The sequence below is a fragment of the Lontra canadensis genome, unplaced genomic scaffold (genome assembly GCF_010015895.1).
Source record: "Lontra canadensis isolate GAN:19392208 unplaced genomic scaffold, GSC_riverotter_1.0 scaffold9, whole genome shotgun sequence".
Classification (NCBI taxonomy): Eukaryota; Metazoa; Chordata; class Mammalia; order Carnivora; family Mustelidae; genus Lontra; species Lontra canadensis.
The window spans coordinates 5,176,471-5,194,700 of record NW_022631003.1 but is presented as its reverse complement, the minus strand read 5'-3'; the positions used below and the strand labels follow the sequence as shown (position 1 = coordinate 5,194,700).

General features: G+C 34.8%; 1 protein-coding gene across 1 annotated transcript in view; it reads left to right on the top strand.

Moving 5' to 3' along the window:
- NAV3 (neuron navigator 3) overlaps nucleotides 1-18,230 on the top strand; it is a 610,320-nt gene that overhangs the window by 80,272 nt on the left and 511,818 nt on the right. The gene's annotated exons all lie outside the window — the stretch shown is intronic.

The following is an 18,230-nucleotide window of genomic DNA, read 5'->3' as shown; positions in this document are numbered from 1 at the left end:
TGGCATTATCTCACTTTTGCGGGGGTCTTTTAAAATTTTCTCAGTGATGTTTTATAGTTTTCAGTTTATAGTCTTACACTTCTGTTAAATTTATTCTTAAATACTCTATTCTTTCAACATTTTTGCATGTCATTTGTTTTCCTAACTACATTTCAAGATTCTTTTTCCTATTGTGAACAATTTTTTTTATATTGATCCTGTATCTTATAATATTGCTACATTATAGAACAAATATCCTAGTAGAATTTTTGTGAAACTCTTAGGACTTTTTAAAAGATATGAGTGTCTTCCAGAAACAGTCTGTATATGCTCCTTGAGAACAGATCCCTGTGCTTCGCATATAGAACAGATCCCCGTGCCTAGCATTAATATGTGCTTGTTGAATGATGGGATGGATTTTTGCATATATTTCTTCAAGGTATTATGGTTTTTCTAACTATAATTAGTAAGTATTTTAACTTTATAAAAATGAGATTTACATTTTATTACAATTGCACTGCAAATGGCTTTGTGTTAGACTTTTTCCTAGGGTATATAGACAATGTGAGAAAAAAGGAAGAAAACCCATAAGTCGGCAATAAAATAGATTTATTTTATTCGAGAGCATTTTGGTGATAAGATCCACCTTTTGCTTTTTTTTTTTCCCCTTAAAAAGATGAGCATTTTAAGTGAGTATGCGATCAATACTAAATGCATTAAGAATGAATTCCTTACTGTCAGGCTTTGATTTCATGAAAGAAAAATGCTTATGCCTTATCACGTTTATTGCATAATTTGCAATTTATAGCACCAATGTATCTATTTAAGTTTCACTTAAGTGCTGTAAATTACACTGTTTAGGAAAACACTGAGTGCAAATCTTTTTTATTCACTTAGGTATTTTTTTTAACCTAACAATTTGAGTCATTTTAAACACCTTACATTTTAATAAGAGGATCTTTCTTTTCTTAATTTCTGAGCAAAGATTTTGATTATATAAAACACAAACATCTGTTTCCCCCACAGCATTAGTTGATATAATGCTAAACATATATCATAATTTGACTACTATGTAAGAAATGTCAAAATATACCTCTTCAAGCCAAAGGTGGGTTGATGAAGTTTTCAGTTTTTCACTTCTGAAACTGCATCAATTTAGAAATGAAGGACAAAAAGAAAAAATTCAACAAACACAAAGCAAAACATACAAAGCTAACTTTTTCAACAAGTAAGGATTATGCTACCTGTGAAGTAATCTCTTTTTAAGTATATGGAGTGAGCATGGGTGTTTATCTGGAACTGTAATCAATCAGATGTCTGTTCTAATATTACATCCAGAGTATAATCCACATTAACTCAAGGGCTTTTACCAAATAGTATCCCTTCAATGTCACCACCACTTCCCAAACAACCCATTCCTCCTTACCACCTGCCCTGTGTCTTTATTACCATTATTTCCAGAGACACTTATAAGCAATGGGTAAAAACCAGGGATTTGCAGAGCATTACCTGGGTTCACATTTTGGCTTGCTTAATGGCAGTGTATTCATAGGCAATTTATTTACACTATCTAATGCCATGTTTCTGGTGGGCAAAACGGAGACAATAGTAGTACCCACTCCCTTGAGTTGTATGAAGATGGATGTATATTTATCACTTTGGCCCTGTGTATATGTATGTGTGTGTGTGTGGCTATAACACACCTACATAGACACACATACATATGTACAAATACATGTGCTTGCATATCTGTGTGTGAATGTGTATATAGACGGATAGAGCGATAGCTATTGCTTTGAGTATCAGTGTCTTGTACATAATAAATGATTACTCTATTTTAGCTCTTATTATTAAATCTGGCTGCCCTGATGTAATATTTCTCAGAGTTCCTCCATGCAAACCATTTTTTTTGTGTTAACATTTTAGCTTGGTACATAATTTGATGACAATAGACATAATGGAAAACAAAATCAAAATGACAAGCTATGACATCATTCAGAATTTGTCATGTGCCAATAGCAAGTATATACATAAAATAGCTAGTAATATGTTTAATATTTAATGGAGATTTTTGATCCATATTATTTTAGCAATATAAGAACTGTAAACTGTTTTAAATGCCCATGAAAATCAACCCACTTGACATATAATTCTCCAGTCCTACACCAAATAATTGTGATAGTCAATGAAGAATAAAGTTCTATTTAACCTATTACTGCTTTTATTTCCTGGAAAAGTTGGCTCAATGGTCAGTGGACTGATATCCAGTGTTTCTTCACAATTCTTGAGATTTTAAAGTACTTCTTCTTTTTGACACTTTTAATGAGCCCTTGTAATTATATTACAGAAATAGATAATTTGACAATACCATTAATGATGACAAATATGATCTAGTAAGAATATATTATTTCAATAGTACTCTGCTAAAGTCACAGATGCTCACAGTGCTGTTGTAATTGCTAATTCATTAGTTTTGTTGAATTTCAAAAGTAAAATACTATATTACTCTACAGATCTTTGTTCAAACTTATTTATCAGTTAAGTTTTGATATCTTAACTATTTATATATGTTTATTCAGGTTAAAAAACAAAAATCAAAATGTGTGCTAAAATCTTGTTAATCGGGCACCTGGGTAGCTCCATGGGTTAAGGCCTCTGCCTTCGGCTCAGGTCATCATCCTAGGACCCTGGGATCAAGCCCCACATCAGGCTGTCTGCTCAGCAGGGAGCCTGCTTCCTCCTTTCTCTCTGCCTGCCTCTCTGCCTACTTGTGATCTCTGTCTAATAAATAAGTAAAATCTTTAAAAAAAAATAAAATAAAATCTTGTTAATCTGTGTAGATTCTTCTCTGATAACACATTATCTTTGTATACTAAAAATATTGAGTGACATTTCCTAAAATCCAGTTCTCACCACTGTGTTGTACCCTACATAAGAGTTGTAATTTACATCCACACTTCTGGAGTGGGGATACTTGAGCTTTTGTGCTTGGTTTATTTGCCCTTTTGAAAAGCTGTGGAAGAATCTGTGAAAACCCTGGATCTTTTCCTCTCCAAAAAGTGTGTGGGAACATATGTAAATAAAATTTTGTATCTAGGTCCTTTAGGTCACTGGATCCTCTAAAGCTCAACCAAGGACATTCTCCACAGAATAATTCTTACTACTTTAAGAAACCCAATTCTAATATTTCTGTAAAGTTAGAGACAATTATCAGTGATTCACAATTTCTTGTATGTAGTCAGTATCACAGAAATCGTACTGCCTTTTGTGTTTTACATTTTTAGTATGATGGGACAAATCAATGTGGGCCTGTGTCATTTCATATTATAGGTTTTTGTGTGTGTGTGTATGAGGATTAAAATTTTAAAAAATTATGTATTACTCTGGAAAAAAAGAGCATTATTTCTGTATCTTTTTTTTCCTTATCTACAAATGTGTCTTTTCCATCAGGAAGTTGTGGGGAAGTCTTTGTTATTGGTCAAATGTTACAGTATCTTAGGAAAATGAAGACTGTTTAGAGTTCACAGATCTTTAAAGTTGTTTATATTCTGAAATTAAGTTGTCAAATTAAGCATTCATTATTGAACAACTTCTGCGTGCTAGTCTTTTATACCTGGCACATTTTTGGCATATTCAATACATGATTATTCCTATTTTGCAGTTTGGGTACCTGACGACCGAGTTTCTTTGAGTAACTTTCCCAGGATTACTCAATCAGTAATTACTCAGTTACTCAAAAGACAGATGGGGATCCCAGCTAACTGGTCTGACTTTTCAGCCTTGGACTGTAAACATTCCATTGTAAGCTAAAATGATCTGCCTAGAATTTTTTTTTTTTTTTAAATTTTTATTTATTATGATCTGCCTAGAATTATCAAAGGGCTATTACTTTGATAATTTCTTAAATTAGAAGAGAAATATGCATCATATGACATCTTGAAATCTTTATACATTTCATTTTAATTCATTCAATAAATATTTAGCTAGTGCCTAGGATTATCTTACTTGACAAATGAGAAAACAGGAACCTATGAGATTAGGATTATAATTGTTTATTAGTCATATGTCTAATTTTTGTTTCTAATTATCTCTGTTTTTACAAATTTCCACATTAAATTCTTTTATATATATTCATGCAGACACACCTAGTCCCAAGTGGTTCCAGTCAACTGTGTGGTGAGTTTATTTAGTTAGAGGCTGCTTTACTGGGTCTTTCAAATCACATTCAAATTACTGGCAGAACACTGGTCCTTGATTTGTGATTACAGTAACTTTTCTGTTGAACCAAATGCCTTATACACAGTAGGCAAGGAACAAATAATTGCACAATGAGTGAATGAATTTATAATGCCCAGCTTGCAAAGTCAGATCGCTTACATTAAATGAAGGGACACGGTGTTTTAATCTGTAGTGTGTGAAAGAGGCCAAATGTCATGAATATTGTCTATTAGAAAAAAAATACTGCACAGGAAAATGATAGTTTCAATTTAATGTATGCTGAGAATGAATTCAAAGACTGTAGAGCAGTTGACTTAAATGAGTCTAAATATTCTGCTGAAGTATTGAATTATGAATTAAATCCTCTTATTTAAAGATAACTATTGTACTTCTTTGAAGTCTATTCTATCTGGATTAAGTATTTTTATTTGATTTAGAATTCTGCTTTGATATTCACATCAGATGGGGGATAGAATTTATTTGAAATAAATTATTATCAAGTTGACTTGATTCATTATACTTCTGTTCTCTGTATTACTTGTCATGGTAGGTAACAGTGGGTTTCTTTTGGAAGTAGATTTGTTTTTTGGGTGTTTCCTATTTAATTTCTTAAAGAAGCCAAAACATGTAATGGTCACTATAAAATAAGGGTGTCTTATAAATGAAGAATTTATTAAGCACAAATTATATAACTAAAATGGAGTTTGTGAGGATTGAGTACTGACTTACTTGGAAACAATAACCTCAAGTTTAATTTTCAGAATGCAAACAGGGTTTTTGGGTCTCCATTCTCATGGATCATGTGAAGTGGGAATGCCAGGAATTTTGTGGGAAGGGAGCTATTTAAGTTAGTGTGAAAATGGATTAAAAAATTTCATGACTATTTTAGGATTATCTTGAAGGGTAACAAAACAAAACAAAAAAAGCTTCCAAAAAATATGCATGCCTTTTGTTCTTCCTGTTTTTTTCACACAAAAAAAAAATGATAGGCATTTGCACATTGATTCTTAGCTTTGCACAAATTTGTAGTTAGTACCTGAAAGTGTTTTCTTATATTTAGTAGTAATCAAGTATATTTTGCTATATAAATTCTATTTTTAAAAATTTATTTATTTGAGAGATTGGGGAAGAGAGAGAGCATGAGTACAGGGAGTGGCAGAGGGAGAGGAAGAAGCAGACATCCCACTGAGGAGGGAGCCTGACCCAGGGATATATGCCAGGACAGGAATCATGACCTGAGCCAAAGGCAGATGCTTAACCGACTGAGCCACCCAGGTGCAACTATAAATTCTAATTTAAAAAATTTTTTTCACACTTAATCATTAAATCAGATGTTAATTTATGGGAATATCATTTTTTCCTCAACTTTTTGCTGAATGGTTTCTCTCTGTGATTAAAAAACTCCATTGATGATGAGTTTTGGTTTTACTGTTCTTATGTATATTGAATCTAAAATTCACTCTTTTATAATCAGATTGCATTGCAAGAGCCTTGTATTAGTATGCTGTATGAATGATTCAACAGGGCTTAATAGCTAGAATAGCCATTTCCTATGATCCATTGAGAGAAGTAGCATTGGTAAACACCACTGATAACCATTAAGAAGATTTTCTTTTTTATTAATATCCAAAGTGTAACATATATTTTCAGGTTCCTATGTCAGCTTTTAAACATGAAATTATTCTTGAGCCAATGAAGGTGTTTATCTTAGAGAATATTAAAGGTGAAATAATTTGTTGAACACCATCCCAAGTAAATCTGATTCACAAATGGCATCAAATTGATTTGAAAGGAATATTTATTCCTGTATTTTTGTGTGGTGTGTTTGTTTTCACCTTCTCCTAAGATTAAGCTACTTATAAAAGAATAAGCGAAGAGGTTGTTGGAGATCCTTTTCTCTTTCAAGAATTTTCAACAGGGAAGATTCATTTCTCAAACTGTGATACATAGGAGAAGGATTATAAGCAAGTTCTTTTTTATATCTATATTTTTTTCTAATCTATTATGTCAATGTAATTGTGCTTTTTAAAGTGGTGTTTGATATTCATATTTCAGCCTTACTGTGCCAAAAGAACAAGAATTTGGTTAGCCTTAGATTGTGAATATAGGTTTTTATTAAACGTATTTACAGCTCCCTATATTCTCGTTACCCAATTTTTAACATCCAAATTAATATCTCAAGTCATGAGATGAATCATTTCCAAAGGGATCTTAAAATACTATTAAGAATGTCATAAAATGTTGTGCCATTTAGCTGTCTCAGAGAACTGTAAAATCTAAGTTTCTGCATAAATGTAAAATGGGCAGACAGATTCATGAGGTCTTCCTGCAGCATTGGCTTTGGGCCATCCTTAGTTCATGTGATTTGGGTCATATTAACTAAAAAGGAGTTCATGATTATTATGGTCTGAATATATCCCCCAAAATTCCAAGGTTGACCATAACCTACAAGGTTATGGTCATGGGGGTGGGGCCTTTGGGAGATGATTAGGTTATGAGAGGGTAGTTCTCATGAATGGGATTTGTAATGTTATGAAAAAGGCCTAGAAAGATCTCTTACCCCTTTGACAATGTGAGGATACACGAAGTCTGTAATCCAGAAGAAGTTCCTCACTTGATCATGCTGGCACACTGACCTCAGACTTCCAGCCTCTAGAACTGTGAGAAATAAATTTCTGTTGTTTACAAATTACTCCCTCTTTGTTATTGTGTTATAACAGCCCAAACTGACAATGATACTCTGTGGGCTGCCTACACAGACAAAGATAATGGTACCTGTATTTCTTACCTCTATATTTTATAGTTTGACTCCCTGGACAATACAGTTTAGGGTCAGCAACCAAATGCAGATATTTTCAAATCATATTCAAATTTGGAATATGCAGTTTTTAAAAATTCTATATCCATTTAAGCCCATTCATTCATTCAGTTAATATGTTTTGACCATACACTATATGTCCTAGGTGGTATGTTTGGTAATGAGGCTACATTGGTGACCAAGTTAGCCTTGTCTACATAGAGCTTAAACTCTAAAGGGCAAAACAAATAAATGTTGAATAATTTAACATTCATATCAACTGTAATAAGAGATGCAAGAGGAGAACAGGTGTGATGAGCATATTTAACAGCAGAACCTGACCTTGATGGGTGGTCATTGAAACATTCCTGGGGAAGTAAATCTTTAGATTAGGACTTGGAGGGAAAAGGAGTAGGGTAAGAGCATTTCAAGCAAAGAGGGGGTATGCATGAAATCTTCAAGGTATGTAAGGCGTATTTACATATGCTAAAATATTCATGCTGCGCACCGGATGTGAAGAAAAATGTATTTTATATATTTCATCATTATTCGGTTCTCTTTGTGAATATCTGATTGTGTCAGTCTGAGTTTGACCAGAGAAAAAGAAATAGTAGGAGATACATATTAAAAGACTTAAGGCATATAATTGACTTACACAACTGTGGGGACAGGCTAGGCTAGGTAAGTAAGGGAAATCCACAGGGCAGGCTTTCAAAAAGGGTGGGATGGAATTCTCAGCAGGAGCTAGAGCTTCTGTCCAAAGGCAAAATTTTCCTCAGCTCTGCTTTTAAGATCTATCAACTGAAAGGCTCACCCAGGATACCTTGGATAATTCTTCTTATTTAAAGTCTACTGATTATGGAATTCAATCATATCTCCACAGTACCTTCATAGCAAAACCTAGGTTAGTTTTTAATTGAATAACTGGGAACCCGAGCCTAGGCAGGTTGACACATGAAATTGACCATCACACCAATACAATTTAAATTAGTCCAATTTTACATTTGATATTAAACAGCCCTTTGAGATAAACCTCAGCCTCTCATTTAGACAAAAAAATGTGTTCTAGACTACCTCCCTCTCAACCTACTACTGTCTCCATGATGACATCCAGGGGTTGAGGGCTGAGTGTTCTGGGAAGGTTGTGTCTTATGAGATGCGGCGTCAGGGGAGGGGTTTAAAGTTCCCTCTCATGCTCGTCCTTGTGTGTATGTATACACTAGCTGGAGTTTGTTGCCCCTAGGTCCCTGTCCCTGATTGACCTGATTAATGTATGCTTTTCTGTCCTATACATCTGTCCTGACCAGTGTTTCTAGACTCTTCTCAGAGACCAGTAATGTAGACCTCTAACCCTGTCTTTTACCTTCTATTTGTCCCTCAACCTGGGAAATTCCATAGTCCATCAGTCATCAAGAGGGTTTGGTGGTAAACCCAACTAGTTCTCAAGACATCCACTTCACGTGGGAAGTAGATTCCAAATGCTAGCTCTGAGACTGTCCTCTGCCTGCAAGCACTGCACCAGCTTGATGTGGTTGCTCCCTTCCTCAACAGAGGGGGGCCAGCAAGGTGATACACTCTCATGGCCTCTTTCAAGGAGATGATAGGATATCCTCAGTGCTCCCCACTGCAGAGCCAATGCATATCTAATGTTGGTTTTATTTTTATTTTTTTTCCTTCCTACAATCTCCCAGGGTTAGAAAGGTGTGGGCTTCCTCTCTTTCTTTTTTTCCAGAACTGTTCTTTTGTAGCTTGCAAGCCTAACCCTTTAATGTCTTTTGAAAGGTATAATTTAAATATTGATTATATTGTCCTTTACCTGGGTGTGGATTGAGGAGAAAGGACTTGCTTTTCTTCTGCTGGTAAACTGTTTATTAATGAAAGTTAAGGAATTAGGGGTGGGATGAGGGTTGTGAAATATTAGAGATGGGAGTGAGAGAAGGGAAAAGTGTTTGCTTAAAGCTTTGCTTTAGAGCCCCAGCATTTAAATGTCAACTAGATAGAAATGGTAATTAGATTGTAAAAATGGTTTCTTACAGTCATAAAAATTCCTAAACCAGCACAAATGAACATGAAGTGTTTCCACCAGTGGTATGGATGGATTCCTAATGATTCATTCATTTTTTCTTAACCCATCCCCACATTAACTACAGGCATTTTCGGCATGAGTTATTGAAGAAAGGGCTTTAGTTGGAGGCCCAAAAATAAGTTATTTATTGAGCAAATATTTATTGAGTATATCTAGGCTCAGCCTGTAATATGAAATTTGAGTCTGAATTTATAATTGGCTAATATAATTACAAAGATTTATTCTTTGAAGGATATCATTTTAGATGGATTAAAAAAATAGATTTCATATATTTTGTGATTTGGTGAAGCAGAGGCAGGGCTGAGTCCATGGGTGGCCTTAGAAGGGCCCACACTTAAAAGAAAAAACTAAAAAAGCCCCACTGTCTGTTTAATGCTCTGCTACTCCCATCATCCTAAAATTCTCCATTTTTGAACAAGGATTCCCCCACATTTTCATTTTGTGCCAGACCCAGCATACCATGTAGCCAGTTGTGAACAGAGGGGTTTGCCTTCTAATCCTGACTTCATTTGCTAGCATTTAGGCAAGTTACTTGACTAAGCTAAACCTCATTGCCTCATCTGTAAAATGGGGATGTACCAGTGCCTACAGAGGATTGCTGAGATGAGTGCCTTGCTCAGCAGCTATGGAGCAAGCAGTAGACTTTGGCAGATGCTACTACTGTCACTAATACATAAATGAATGTGTTTTGGAGCCAAACTATGTTCTAGGTCTGAACAACCTAATAAAGTAGGAAATAAGTTTCATTGCCCTAGAGTAAAATAAATATAAAGTCTTTAAAAAAAAAAATCCAGGGTACTACCCTAATACTGTCAACCTCTTTATTTACTAATGACTGGTTAGTTTTTGCACAGCAAGTAGAAAGGACCTTTTCCCCCACAGATTTAAATTAAATTTGGAATTTTTTTTCTTACATCTTTAAGATTGCTAAATAGCAATGATTTTCTAAAGGAGAGGTAGCAGCCTCTGATATTAGGCCTCATTAGCATGGGTTTGCTACTTGGGATTCAACAATATTGCTTGTATTCTAAGGAATTAACATTTGATAGAGATTTATAAGTAAGTACACATAAACTCCAATGAGTAAAAAAAGATGGAACTGATGGATAAATTGGAGTGGTAGATTAGAAGGAAGGAACAAGCATAATAAAATAATGTTATATTTTTAAAAAGTACCCTATTTGAGAAATGATTAGAAGCACAATACCTCACCCTTTCAAGGTACTAGAGGAATGGATAAATGAACTTTTCTCATAACTGAAGCTTGAGCGTTTAAACTTGCAGTGCTTGCTTTGACATATTTTAATGGAAAGTGTTTGTTTCTATGGAAATCTTAAGTATTGCAGACATCTGATTCAGAAAATAGAATGTACTAAGCAATGTGTACCTTTTATTAGTAACTCATGGTTATCCCTAGGAATATCATGCCTTAAAAGTGCTTTCTCTTGGGTGCCTGGGTGGCTCAGTGGGTTAAGTGCCTCCCTTCCACTCAGGTCATGATCCCAGGGTCCTGGGATCCAGTTGGGCTCCCAGGAGTCTGCTTCTCTCTCTGCCCCTTCTCCCACTCATTCTCTCAATTTCTCTCTTTCTTAAATAAAATCTTAAAAAAAAAATTTGCTTTCTTTTTGGGAACTCTAAAGGAACATAGGAATTCTCTACCTCTTTCAAGGAATCTTCCCAAACTCACAGAATGATTGTTAGGGAAACGTTTGTTTTCTTTTTCCTTTTATTAGTTTGTTTTATTTATTTTTTATTCAAGTGTAATTAACATACAGTGTTATATTAGTTGCAGGTGTACATAAAATGATTCAGCAATTCTATACTTTACTCAAGTGTTCATCGTGAGAAGTGGACCCTGAATCCCTTTGACCTATTTCACTCATCATTCCCACCTCTCCTCTGACAACCACCAAATCTCTATACTTGAGTCTTTTTTTTCCCTTGTTCTGTTTCTTAAATTCCATATAGTTTCCTAATGGCTTTTAATTGCTGTAGGTGGATCTGTTTCTTCAGCTTCCCCCTTTTTCAGGATTTTTAAATACATTTGATTCTAATCAGTCTCCTTATTGTGGTTAAAATTCAGAGAGCTGTAAAAATACAGGAGCAGTATCTCAGCCATCTTCTACCATATGGTACCCTAAGGAGTAGTGAAATCTCATCCCAGAGAGATCAGAAGTAAACAGAAGGACAGAGAGGAAAGAGAAGAGATGAAGAGAGTGTGCCCAGATTCCTGAACGCTTTCTGGCTTCTGTTTCTAGAGCCTTGTGAGGTCCTGCTTCCTTTGAGATTCTTTAAGTATCTAATTATCTTTTAAGTAATTCCAAGTCTTTAAAAAAATATAGTTTGAATTTGCATTATTTTGTGAACTGAAGGCATACAAAATGTGATTGTATCTATATTAGATGCATGAGCAGTTACTATTCAACATTAACTCATTTGAATTTGCCTTTGACTAGCTCTGGATCTTTTTCTCTTTTAAACCAAATTCAGCATTTTATATTTAGTTCTGTTAAATTTCAGTGTTACTGAAGTGATGAGTTTGAATATTATAGTAGTCTAAGAGATGATGGAGGCCTCTGTTAGTGGTAGGACCCTAATAGAGAGTCTGAGAAAATTATGAAGGATAGAATGAAATGAAGAAGATAGAGCACCGTGCAGGGTGGCCTTCCTTCCTTGGCACGTTCTGCAGGTTCCCCCCCGCCACCACCAGCCTCTCTCCATCTGAGTCTGAATGGGATGGAGCTGTTAGGAGCGACCCAAGAGACCCTTAGCCCAACGCAAGTTTCAGCAGGACCTGGAGGGAAAACTCCAACTTCAGGGCCACAATAAAGTTTGCTTTGCCAGGGAAAAAAAGGTGAGGGGGAGGTTAGGGGTTTCCTTTTTTTTGTTTCTCTGTTGTTGTTTTTTTTCCTTCTTTCCCCCCTCTTTTTTCTTTTTGCTTTGCGTTATGATGCTCTGATCTGACAATTGACATGAACACAAAGTCCTAGATGCTCTTATTGACTTCCAGCAAATGGGATGGGGAAATATAGCAGTTTTTGGTAAAGTCCTTTATAATAATGGTTTGATTTTTTTATTTCGAGAGAATCTTTTTTGCAATGTATGCTTTTTTTTTTTTTCCTTTTTGCCCCGTTTCCTTTTCACTTGCTGTAGATGGCTTATTTTGCATTCATGCAGACTATGTTGCAAGTCTGTTTCATCTAGTAAACTGAAAATTATTGCTTAATCAAAAAAAAATGGTGTTCACTGGAAATGATGAGACGAATGAGAGGTTGAATCCTCAGGAGAACTTAGGAGTAAATGAGTAGAGTTTGATGTCATTCACTGAAGATAAAACACCTACAAGGTGGTGAATAATTTGATGAGTTCCTTTCTGGTCATGTTGAGTTGCCCGACTTGTAAGAGGTAAGTTTATGAGTCTGGAGCTCAGGAGAGAGACCAAAAGATAGTTGAAACATTCCACCAGTTACCCATTTTTAAAATTTTTTATTTTATTTTATTTTATTTTATCTTATTTTTTATATAATTTTTAATTTTTTTATTAACATATAATATATTATTAGCCCCAGGGGTACAGGTCTGTGAATTATCAGGCTTACACACTTCACAGCACTCACCATAGCACATACCTTCACCAATGTTCATAACCCAACCATTTTTTTATTATTAACATACAATGGATTATTTGTTTCAAGGGTATAGGCTTGTGAATCATCAGTGTTATACGATTCACAGCACTTACCATAGCACATATCCTCCCCAATGTCCATCACCCATTTTTAAGTGATCATTCATCCCCGGGGTGGAGAATGAGCCCATTCAACAGAGGTGTATAGTGTGAGAAGGAAAGGGTAGAGATGCGACAGTGAAAAACACCACAGAAGCAGCAGCCTGAGAGATCTGAGGGGAAGCGGGAAAAGAGAGCATCAGAAAAGATAATGAACATGTGTGAGAGAGAAAGAATGATCAAGGTGTCAAATGGCATTGAAGTCAAGTGAGATAAGGAGTGATGTATGCCCATAACTTAGAGTACTCAGAGGCAGTTGCTGATTTGAGGTCCAGTACTATCAGTGGGAAGAAGACCAGATTTCAGTGGATGGAGAAGTAAGAAGCAGTATGAAGTGAACATCATGTTATGTGCCCTTCGGAAGCTCAACTAAGGCTGGAAGGAGAGGATTGATAATATACAAGAGGATGTGTGGGCAAAGGAAAGGCTTTTTAACAGACATCGCATACTATACTGGAGGAAGAAGGAAGCTAGGAGATATGGGGGAAGGGGGAATAACTGGTAGACAGAGAAAATAACGGTTCAAGAGATCCGTGTCTGGATTAACTTCTGACAAAAGCTCAAAACACATACTTTCATGTCACCGTGGAGTTATGCAGCTGGGATGGGGGTGGGAAATAGAGATATTCTCCTTTTCCAGCCTGATGGTGGTATTTCTTTCCCTAAGGAAAGAATATCAGAGTAACAAAGCTTCATTCCTTCCTCTTATCCATACTTCTTCAGGGAAAGTGGGAGGCATAATTTACTTAATTTGTGAATTTGTAAAAAGTAGGTGTTCATAGTTCATTTTCCTATCCCATTCCATTGGTGAATTCTCTGTTTCTCTGTTCCTGGGTTGGTAAGACTGCGTGGTTTGGTTTTCAATGAGACCTTTCAAATAAGAACTTTATTCTAGTCTTAAAACTTTGGTCATGGTCTCTAGTGTTAGTTTCAACTGTAAGAAAGATGATATTTTTGGACTTCATTGACTTATGATTTATTTCTCAAATGGCTCAGTACTCAGGAAAGAAGAATTCCTTATTCTTGGTGCCCCTTATTGATTTTTTAAAGAATATAGTCAACACACAATAATTATATTAGTTTCAGGTGTATAACTTAGTGATTCAACAAGTTTATATATTATGCTATGCTCACCAAAAGTGTAGCTACTGTCTGTCCCCATACATTTCCATTGCAGTATCATTGACTATATTCTTTATGTTGTGTCTGTATTTTATTCCTGTATTTATTCATTATAACTGGAAACCTGTATCTCCCAATCCCCTTCACCCATTGTGCCCACCTTTAGCAAACCTGGCAACCTTTAGCAAACTTTTCTTCTAAGATATGTGGAAAGTGGTTAATAATTGAAAATAAGCTATTTCCACATATATATTCGTATATATATGTTTATATTTATGTGTGTGTGTGTGTGTGTGTGTGTGTGTGTAAAGGTAACAAGATCTTGACCTTTTGGGTTCAAGTCTTGACCTTGACCCTTTCTAAGAGGAGGGGTCAGGGATGGAGTAGAATCTGAAGAGACAGTCAAATGTGGACATTTAGAGTACTGATTGGTATTTTACATCCATCAGAGAAATTTATTAAAATAGTTTTCTCTTTTATTGTTTTCAGAGTGACTAAGGTTATGAGATGAGATTTTTTTTTTTTAATCACATTCTTTGTTAGATTTCTGGCCCTGGGATCTTATCTATCTTTAACTTTTTCTGAAGTTAGTTACATATCTAAATATTCCTCCAACTTCTGTCTTTGTTGTAATTAGCTCTAGGATAGCCTGATAACTTCTCTGATAAGCTCTTTACTGTAAACACCTTTAATTTGAAAATATTTAATAATTAATTTTGAAAATGTTTCCTAACCCCATCTCTCTTTAGAGCAATGAAATTTAAAGTCTAAATAAGAAAGCTTCAATTTAGTAAACATACTTCAGATGCCTGTTTGGTGACAGGCAGGCAGGTAGCATTTAAGCTGGTGATATCAAATATAGTAACCCTTTCTTGAATAGCAATTCTGACCCAGGAAGTCCTTGACATTCCTTGTGTGTCCTGTGAGTGCCATGGAAAAAGAGCATCAATGCATAAGGACAGTAGCCAGTGTGTATTTTCAGTAAGATGAATGCTTCTTTTATTACAGAAATGTTCTGTTTTAAGAATTTCATTCAAAAGAGAATCTTACCTGGATTGAACCCCCTGCATTTGAGTAGCATTTGCAGTTAAGAAGAGGTAAGAACAAGCAGTGTAACATGTTAAATAATCAATTTTTTCCCCCTATATAGATTTCTGACACAAGGAGTCCTATGCCTCTGGACGCATTTTCCTTTTTTAGTGTTAAAATTTAAGAAAGTCAGGTTTATGGATGCTAAGTGTAGTTTGATGAATTTTGATAAATGTATATACCGATGTAACCAACACCTCAGTCAGTATACAGAGCATTGCCATCTTTCCAATTTTTCCCACTCTTCTGGAGGCAAGGACACGTCCCATTTCTCTCTTCATAGAAAGGTTTTATTTTTTCTTCAACCTTGCAACAATGGATTATACATTCTCCCAAGTATAATGTTTTTGAGATTTAATCTATTTACTGTGGATCAAGAGTTTATTCCTTTTTATTACTGAATAGTCAGTCTCCCATTTTATGAATGTATTAGAGTTGCCCTTTCTCCTGTTGATGGATGTCTGGGTTGTTTCCAATTTTAGGTCATTATGAGTAAGATCACTGTGAATATTTGTGCATAGTATTTTGGGAGACATATGTTTTTATTATTTTGGATAAATACATAAGAGTGAAAATAATGGATTGGAAGGTAGATATATGTGATTTTAAAAGACACTGCTTAATGATTTTCCACAGATGATCAGTTTTGTTTTAAACTTATACCAATAATATCTGAGTGGCCCTATTTTTCTGTAATACCTCCCACATTAAATGCTATTACTCTCTTTAATCTTAATCATTCTAATGAGCATGAAGTGATATCCTGTTGTGGTTTTAATTTACATTTCCCTGATAACTATAATGAGCATGTTTTCATGTGTTTATTGGCATTCTGATACACTTCTTTTTCTGAAACATCTTTCAAGTCTTCTGTCCATTTTTAACTGGTTTGTTTGATCATCACCATCATCATCATTATTTATTTGCAGGTATAATTCAAATAACATGAATATAAGCATATGATTTATGTATTGGAAATATTTTTTTCATTTCGTGGTTTGCCCTGTTTTCTTAATACTGACTTTTGATGTGCAGAATTTTGATGAAGTCATATTTATTATACTTCTTTAATGATTAGTTGTTTTCTGTTCTGTCTAAAAAATCATTTCCTAACCGGTCACAAGGATATTTTCATATAGTTTCTTCAATGAGTTTTATAGTTTGGCTTTTACATTTAGGTTTGTAGTCTAGACTTAATTAACGAGGTTAATTTTACATATGGCCTGAGGTATGAATTAAGTTTCGGGTTTTTTTCTCATACAGACATACATTTAGTTTAGCAAAATATGTTGGAAAGACTTTCCTTTCCCCATTGAATTATACTGACACCTTTGTCAAAATTCCTTTGGGTCGTTGATGGACTCTCAACTCTGTTCCACTGACCTACTTGTTCTCGTGTATATACCAGACTATTATAATTATTTTAGCTTTATACTAAGTCTTAAAATCAGGCACTGTTATTCCTTTAGTTTCATTATTCCTTTTCAAGATTCTGAAGCTATAATTTTAAATAAGCATTACTTTGTACTTACATAGAACCTGTTAGTCTTCTAATTTTACAAATGGGTTACTGAAGGTATCAAATATGTAAACATATATGCATCTTTTCACCGTGCTTCTGAGAGACAGTGTGACAGGCTATGAAATTTGTAAAGTGTCTTAGAGCCATTCTTTTGTGCAGTTAAACAGGTTTCCTGACACTTGTGCCATCTGCTGATCGATGTTTCCAACTGCATTATATGATGAACTCTTAACTGTCTTTCCTCTCATTGTTCATTCAGCATCTTCAAAGACAGATCCTCCAGCCCAATCTTTAACATACTCCTAAACACACACACACACACACACACACACACACACACACACTGTTGTTTCTATATCTCACTTACATCTTTTCTTCCTATTCCCTTTCATCCTCTCTACCCAATTATCAACTTCAACACTTTTTTCTCCCTTCCCAAGACCCTTTGGAATGATCCTGAAGATTCAGATCTCCTCTAAGCCTCAGAGAATTCTAAAAATGCTTTTTTTGTCAGGTCATTGCCAATGTTTCAAGCCTCATTAAAGATAATTAATTTTAGTGTTTTTATTAAACTACTCAATGCAGTCTCTAAGCCTAATGGGGAGTAGCATCTATTAACAAATTTGCAAATTATTTTTATAAAGAATCATTTATAAATAGAAGAATTTAACAGCATTGGATATATTTTGTTTCCCTATACTCTGGCCATTTAGAATGCTCAAGAAACTTGAGAAAACTTTGAAAATGTTTACTACAGGTATAGAGCTATTACTGGTCAAGAGAGTAGTGTTATTTTTTGTTTGTTTATTTGTTTTAGCATCGCTAACTAAGTACAAATGTCTGGTGTTTGAAAGTCAGTATTTACTTGGAAAGAAATTGATTAAGTTATTATCTAGATGTGGAGTCCCTCTTCCTCCATCATGCCTGATTCTAAGTGTCCTGATATATGAATATCCAAAGCTTACCGTACTAAGCTTAGCCATCGTGATTATTAAGTATTTTTTTGCATTAAAATCAGAGACTTTATTCTAAAGTTGGTTTTGTATCTTGTTTCTTCTTAATACAGTTGTTTTAAACCACATCTAAGTGTGTGTGCATGTATATATTCCATTAGATATTTATATCTAGTATTTGAATGGATCAGACTTTGATTTGTAAGGCTATGTTAAGACTTTGAGTCCATGACCACACATAACATCCCTGAGTGCTAAGCATTTTGCATGTATTATTTCATTTTATTATCCTCACTTACAGAGATTATGGAGCACTTACACGGCTGATGTAACTTATCCCAGATCACAAGTACATGGCAGAGGGAAGCCAGTGTTTTAATCAGGTCCATCTGACTTCATATCAAGCTCTTACTACACATTACCACCTATTTCTCTTTTTCAGATATTTATTTCTATAAAACAACTTTCCATATAAAAGCTCTGATGAAGTTTTAAAATCTCAGTTCTTTTCTAATTAAGATTTATGTTATAATATACAAACATAGAGTTGTAAGAGAACAATAATTTTACAAAAGCCTAATTGTGTCTTCATGTCCAAAATGCAATGCTGCCTCTTAGTGGGGTCTTTTTTCCATAGCACTCTTCCCATCTTCATGGCCCATTAACCACTATGCATC